At 56.3% G+C, this 6,792-nt stretch overlaps 1 long non-coding RNA gene across 1 annotated transcript; it reads left to right on the top strand.

Annotated features, from left to right (window-relative positions):
• Window positions 1-513: 513 nt before the first annotated feature.
• LOC143651685 (uncharacterized) lies at window positions 514-4,322 on the top strand. Its single transcript, XR_013160132.1, has 3 exons — window positions 514-628; window positions 3,046-3,233; window positions 4,099-4,322. It is a non-coding gene; the product is annotated as an uncharacterized LOC143651685 (long non-coding RNA).
• The last annotated feature ends 2,470 nt before the right edge of the window (window positions 4,323-6,792 follow it).

Here is a 6,792-nt window from a genome sequence, read left to right as displayed (position 1 = left end):
AAAGTACTGCGGGGATCTGAAAAGCAGTGGCAGTCCTAGCACATCCCAGCGCCTGCCGCATCCCAGGAGACCCGCCCTGGTGGCCACTGCAGAACCCCTCCTGCGAGTGGCAGCTTGGTTCCAGCCAAACAACACCATCCTTCCCCTTAAACTGATGTTTTGCTTTGAATGTTATGGGATTTCTAGTTTTATCATATTTATCGTGTAAATCTGTCCAGGATGTACTGAAAAAAGCAAGATGCAAATAGCTATGCCCCCTTTTGAGAAGGATGGGGGACATAGATAAACGTGCACGTGGTTTGCAGAAAGAAGCAGGACCAATCAGACTAAATAAAGTTAGCACCTGGGTGTAAAGGGGCCCTTCCCAGGAGGAGCCAGAGTGCACCCGTTTTCTGTTTAGCTCTGACCTTTGGGTCATGAGTCACCTATTGAGTTTGAACTGGGGCCAGCGCGAGAGCCATGGAAGGGGGGGAGGGCAAACCCCGCGGGGCCTGGGACCTGCCGTTCCCATCCCCTTAGAGCAGCGACAGCAGACAGCATCCCCTGCCCTGGCAGGAAAGGGCCCTGTGGCTGCCCTGAAGACCAAGCTTCCCTTCCTGGAAATTTCCTTCTCTCTTAAGAGGAGAAAGTGGGTGGGGGCGGCCTGCGGCCCTGGGCGGAGGGGGCTGGGCAGGCCTGCGGGGTGGCGGGGCTCCAGGGAAGAGGGTGCTGCCCACCGTGCACCTGGCCGAGGCTCCAGACCCCCACAGCCGGACCGTCCTGTGTCAAGTTGGGAAGCGCCGCCTCTGAGGACCACCCTCTGTCCTCCGACCTCAGGGGCAAGAGGTCAGGGGCGCTGGCAGCTTGTACAACGGGCCCCGGGCAGCACGTGGGGCGGCCGGGAAGCCACGGGAGGGCTGGGCCGAGCCCAGAGCTTCCCGTGGGGGAAACTAACCCACCAGCATCGGGGGCCACCATGGCAGTTCCATCCTCGGCAGCCGGCCTGGGCAAGTGCCGGGGGGTCGGGAGAGCGGGGGAGGCAGTGCACGGGGTGTGGGCCCTCCTAGAACGGGGGTCCACCCTTGCGCTGGCCGGGCTGAGGAGCACCCTGCGGGCACCACACGGCGGCGTGCTCCTTGTTTACCGAATTCACAGATGGGGAAACTGAGGCCTAGGGAGGTTGAATGTTTTGTCCTGGGGCATGGAGCAATTTCAGAGCCAGATGTGAACCCCGGGCCGGGTGGTTCCACGCACTGCAGTGCCCCCTCCCGTGGGGTGGGAGGGCGTTGCGTGGCTGGTCCAGTGGGTCCGAGGCACGATCGACGCGTGTGCCCGTGTGCACAGGGGTGAGCAAGCCTTGTGCAAGGGGCTGGCTGTGTGCCAGATGGATGGCGGTGCCAGCCGGGCCCCTCCTCCTTGAGTGTGTGGCCCCCCGCAGGCCTCAGGTCCGGAGCTGGACGATGGGGTGACAGCAGCTGCCTCTAGGCGTGTCACCAGCAAGAAATGAGGTCATCAGGGCAGAGCACCCAAAACAGCGCCCAAATGTAGGATGAGGCTGAAGAGCGGGGAGCGGCCGCTTCCCTTGTGCAGGTTTGACGCGGGGGAACACAGATGTTTGGAGATGCACAGAGGTGCGGGAGCACGTTGTTGTGAGAATACCGAGCAGCACTGAGAGGCGTGGGGAAGGGGGGTTCAGCCATGTGCATCAGCACAAGGAAAGGGAAACATGGAAACATGTGACAGCGAATCTGCAGGTGGACAGGGTCCATGACTAACTGCACAGACTTAAAAAAGCTCTTTCATCAAATGTTAAAATAAATTTAGTAGCCTGAAACACTCGTGATCAATGAAAGGGTAGGGTAAGGGGTATGGTATATATGAATTTCTTTTCTGTTTTTTTTTTAATTTCTTTTTCCGAATTGATGCAAATGTTCAAAAAATGATCATGATGATGAATATGCAACTATGTGATGAAAAAGTGTTCATATTGTTTGTGGTTTTATCAATAAAATTGTTTAAAAAAAGCTCTTTTGTGAGCTGGGCAGATGTATGATACTATTATAAGGAGTTAATGATAGAGGGATTTATGGGCAAAAATGTACCTGTAGCAAACCATGGACTATAGTTAGTAGTAATATTTGAATAGTCTCTCATCAACACAAGGGGTCATCAACACATGGGGGGGCATAAGGGGTATGGGGGGGTTGGGGGTTCCTTTTATATTCTCATTTCTTTTCTGCAGTAATGAAAATGTTCCAAAATCAATCATGGGCCTGTAGGCACAGCTAAGTGCCGATGCCGTGAGCCAGCAGCTGTACACGCTGGTGGTTTGCATGGTGTGGGAACGGATCTCAATAAAACTGCATTAAAAAAAACAAAAACCAGTGCCTGCCACAGCCTGGGTGTTGGGTGAGCTTTGGCCATTGCTGTGGCCGTTCCCTTGTTGCAGAGGCTCCTGCTAAGGACGCCCATGGGTGTCGGGGAGGTAGCTGACCCCAGGGTGACCAGTGGCTTTGGGAGCCCAGGGCTGTCCCGAGGCCCTGCTTCCCTGGACAGGCTGCCCCACCCTTCCCGTCCGCACCTCCAGGCCTGTTCCACAACCCACAAACTCCCCTACTGGTTTATGAAGGTGACTCAGCCTCCCCCAGGCCTGCCCCCCCATGGGCAACATTGTGTGATTGCCGTCTCCTTCCCCTCTTCCCCCTTCCTCTCTCCCCACAGCAGTCAGAGGGGCCTCTAAAGGGGCATGGTAAAATTCTCCAAAAACAACCCATCACTCTGAGAACTGAATTCAGACTCCCCACCCTGCGTGCCAAGCCCCTAGCCCCTGCCTACCTCTCTGACAGCCTGGACAGCTGTGCTCCAAGTGCAGGCGCAACCCCTGCCCCCCGCCCTCAAGCCGTTTTATTGGCATGGAGCTCCCTCCCTCCAGGTCTTCACACTGCTGGCTCTTTTTTGAGTCTTAGCTCAAATATCACCTCCTCTGAGAGGCCCTCCCTGACTACCCCACGTAGAGCGGCCCTCCCCCGCCCAGGCACCACCACATGAACCTGTTTTTCTCCACAGTGCTTATGACCATCTGAATTCATCTTCTAAACTGGGTTACTTGCCTGTGTTCCCGTGCCACCCCCACTAGAGCTTACACCTGCAAGAAGCGCGACAGCTGAGATCGTGCCTTTAATTCAACTGGAAGAGCCCTGGGCCCGGTGGCTGTCCAGTCCACACGTGAGGAATGAATGAATGAAATGCCTGAGGTACAGTCAACCCTTTACAAACAGGTTTTTCATCTTATTTATTTATTTGTGATAAGATATATACAACATGAAAATCATTTTAACCATTTTTAAGCGAGCAATTCTGTGACGTTTCATACATTGATGATGTTGTGGCTACCTTCGCCACTATCTATTTCCAGAACATTTTCATCATCCAAACAGAAATTCACACGTATGAAGCAGTAACTTCTCTTTCAGACAGAGGCTTTTACTGTCACACGTGACTTTTCTCCATCACATTCTCTCGTCGCCCCCTTGCCTCACTCAGGGGCTCCCCAGAACCTCTGTGAGGCTATTAGCTCAGAAGCATTTGTCCAGTGAATGAGGGACCCCTCGTTGTTTGCACCCCCACCCCAGGTCTTCCCCCCAGGCACGATCTGCTCCCCTCCCTGCAAGTGCAGCCCCCTGGGGCATCAGAGCTGCAGGTGCCTGCAATGAACATGCAGGCAGGCGCCGGCGCCCTAAAGCACTCGTGCTCCCTGAGTGCCCTGCCCCACAGAGGGCCAATGTCCACCCTCCCCCTGGCAGAGCAGACTTGCTCCCCGAAATGTTTGTGTTATGGATTAAAGGTAGAGCCTGGCATTTCCAGAATCGTCTGTGCCCTTCCGGGCAGGCAGCACTGTATTGGTCACTTTATCTTCCCAAGCCCCTGAGAAGAGCCTTTCAGGCCTGCGGTCCGACAGCATCGTGCAGTGGGGACCCGAGGCCTCCCCGAGCCGGGGACAGGCCCCCGCTGGCTTCCCCGGACCCCCCGCACGCTGTTCCCTTGGCCTTCTTTCCCTAGGTCGACCTTGGGACTGGGGTCCCCAATCCTTTTTTTCTCTTTTTCCTGTTTTCTTTCTAGGTACTACAGTGACCCCTCCTTGTCGTGCCACTCACATGGAAGGGGCTATGTCGCCTTAGTGGATTTTCAAAATAATGTCTTTCAAGCAAGCACTAACACGTCAAACAATCAAACCATTGTAAAAACAGCTTTAAAACTTTTTGTTAGAGGAACTGGACAATTTAAGCATTAACTCCCCCAGCAGCTGTGAGGAGGTGCCACGGGTACACTATAAACTGGACATGTTTAAGGGGTGCCGTTTGACAGGTTTTGACATATGTGCCCCATCACCATGAGGAACACACCCAGGACTCCCCAAAACTTCCTCTCACCCCGCCCTGCCCCCTCCCCAAGCAACCACCGATCTGCTTCCTAAATCCGTATCTAATGCTACGTGTGTGAGCAGCTCTCCGGCTCAGTAAACAGAACGCAATCAGCATTCTGTACTGTACGCCTGCCGGGCAGTTTGGGGTTGGGGTTTCCTGTCAGCTGTCTGGGCCTACAGTTCTCAGGGGTTCCCCCAGCCTGCCCCGTTCCTCCCCCAGGTGAGTGGTTCTTACTTGGGGGCAATTTTTCCTCTCACAAGACATCTGGCAATATCTGAGGATGTTTTTGGTTGTTATGACTCTGGGTGGTCTTTGTGTTCCTGAGGCCCCAAGCCCAGCCCCGAGCGGGAGCTCAGGGGGAGCCTGTCCTATGAATACCCAGCATTTATTGGCACTGAAATCCACCAGCGGCAGGGTTGTGTGAAGCAGCAGGCAAAAGGTAAAGTAAAAGGTTGCGTGTGAGTGCAGACCCATCCCACAAGTGAGAAAGCGGCCGCGTGACCGGCTCGGCTCCGTCACCACCAAGCCACCGTGGCTCCTCCCCCCACCCACAGGCTCCCTATAAAGGATGTTTTCCCAAAGTGGTTCAGCCAGAACTGGAAGAGCCCTGCCCGGGCAGGGGACGGGCGGCCCAACGGGGGACCAGCGGCATCCAGGAGGGACCCCTGGGGCCTGAGACCTACATGGTGAAGAATGGGCACGCTTTGGCTGATTTCACATTTTTATTCTACATTTTGAATTGTTGATTATAAAACTTACGGTAGGCATTTCTGAAAATACAGGTAAGCAAATGGAAGAAACCAGAAAGCTCCCAAATCCTACTCTGCCAGAGAAATTAAATTGTGTGGTATGTCCTTGCTTCTGCCGCCCTACTGAGAGGGGAGGGAAAGAAGCTGTGAGAGAAAGGGGGCCCCCCGCAGCACCCCATGGGGGCTCCCGAGGATTGGGATGACCGAGTGCATTTAGGGTGGCACTCACTCCAACCAGCCTCCCAGATTGGCCCCAAATCCATGGATCAAGAGACGCTTGGCCGGCTGGATCTCTCCCTGGGGCCCCTCCCCCCACCCCACCCCAGCCATACCCCCTCCCCCCCAGGCCCTCCAGCAGTCCCCCCTCCCCACCCCAGGCTTCATTCAGTCAGTTACCTGCAGGGAAACACAGAAGCTGTGACCACAGGGGACCCTGGATTCCTAAAGCCCTAGGTCAGGAGACCTGAGCCCCAGATAACTCAACGGGGGTGATAAAGAGAACAACGCTTGCCCTCTGGACTTGTTTCAAGGAGATAGAGGAAAGCACCTCAGGGCTAGCTATTACCTGGATGGGAACCACCAGCCGGGGCGGGGTGTGCAAACTCTTTTTAGCAGAACTGTGCACAAGGCTATCTTGTGTGAAATTCTAAAACAGGAGAAGGACCAAGGTGGAGGTGCTCTGGGGAAAGCCAGAACAGGAGGTCCCTACTCAACCCTCCCTCTGGCCTCCCCCTCCTCGATGCACCCCTGCTTTCGGCCTTGGGCAGGGCTGGAGGAGCAGGTGGCAGGAGACACTGGGAGTTCCAGTGCCGGGGTGGGGGTGGGAGCCACCCAAGCCCAGGCCCGCCCCTCCCCATCCCAATACCCACCGCACATCCCCTGGGGCCAAGCCCTGGGATGAGTGGGACACGGCAGAGGGCCCAAGTTGCTTTCTTTCCAGCCTGACCCTTCTTCAGGGCAGAGGGCACGTGGGGAGGGTACTGGGGCAGTTCCAGGCCACGGGGCCAGCCCTGTCCCTGCGTCCCCTCGGTGGTTTGTCTTGCTCACAGGCTGAGGAAGAGCCTGACTCACTTCCTGCCTCCCGCTGCAGAAGTGCTGCTCTCCCGACGTGGCTGGCCCAGGCCTGGCCTGGGCTGACTCCCACGGGTCTCAGCACCCTGGGGGGTGGGGGGTGGGGGCGGAGAAGCCCCCCACCCCAAGAGGCCAATGATCCCACTCCCAGTTCGACTCTGAGGAGCCCACATTCTTCCCCGAGTTTCGTTCATCGCAGAGTTTGTGAGGGTGCCCCAAAGGTGCCTCTTTCCGTGAATTTAGTAGGACCTCCACCTTAGAGATGCAGATTTCGGCTGAGAAATTAAATGACCCGTCCACCACGACACCGCCGAGTGTGCACTGGGCACAGGACTGAGAGGGGGACGGGGACTTGCGCCCAGGTTTGCGGGCTGCCTGCCGTAGAAATATTAGTTCACCCTCTGGGCAGCACAAATGCTGACCAGAAACGTCCTCGAAACCACCTGGGGGGGGGGGGGGGCTTCGCGCTGAGGGACCCCAGGGAAAGGCCCGCGCCTGGCTGGTGGAAAGCGCCAGCACCTTGCCTGTGACACTGTCCCCCCGCCCGAGTGAAGCAGCCACCGGGCTGT

The sequence above is a fragment of the Tamandua tetradactyla genome, chromosome 12 (genome assembly GCF_023851605.1).
Source record: "Tamandua tetradactyla isolate mTamTet1 chromosome 12, mTamTet1.pri, whole genome shotgun sequence".
NCBI lineage: Eukaryota > Metazoa > Chordata > Mammalia > Pilosa > Myrmecophagidae > Tamandua > Tamandua tetradactyla.
Note: the sequence above shows the minus strand (reverse complement) of the source record. Positions and strands in the feature narration are given on the sequence as shown.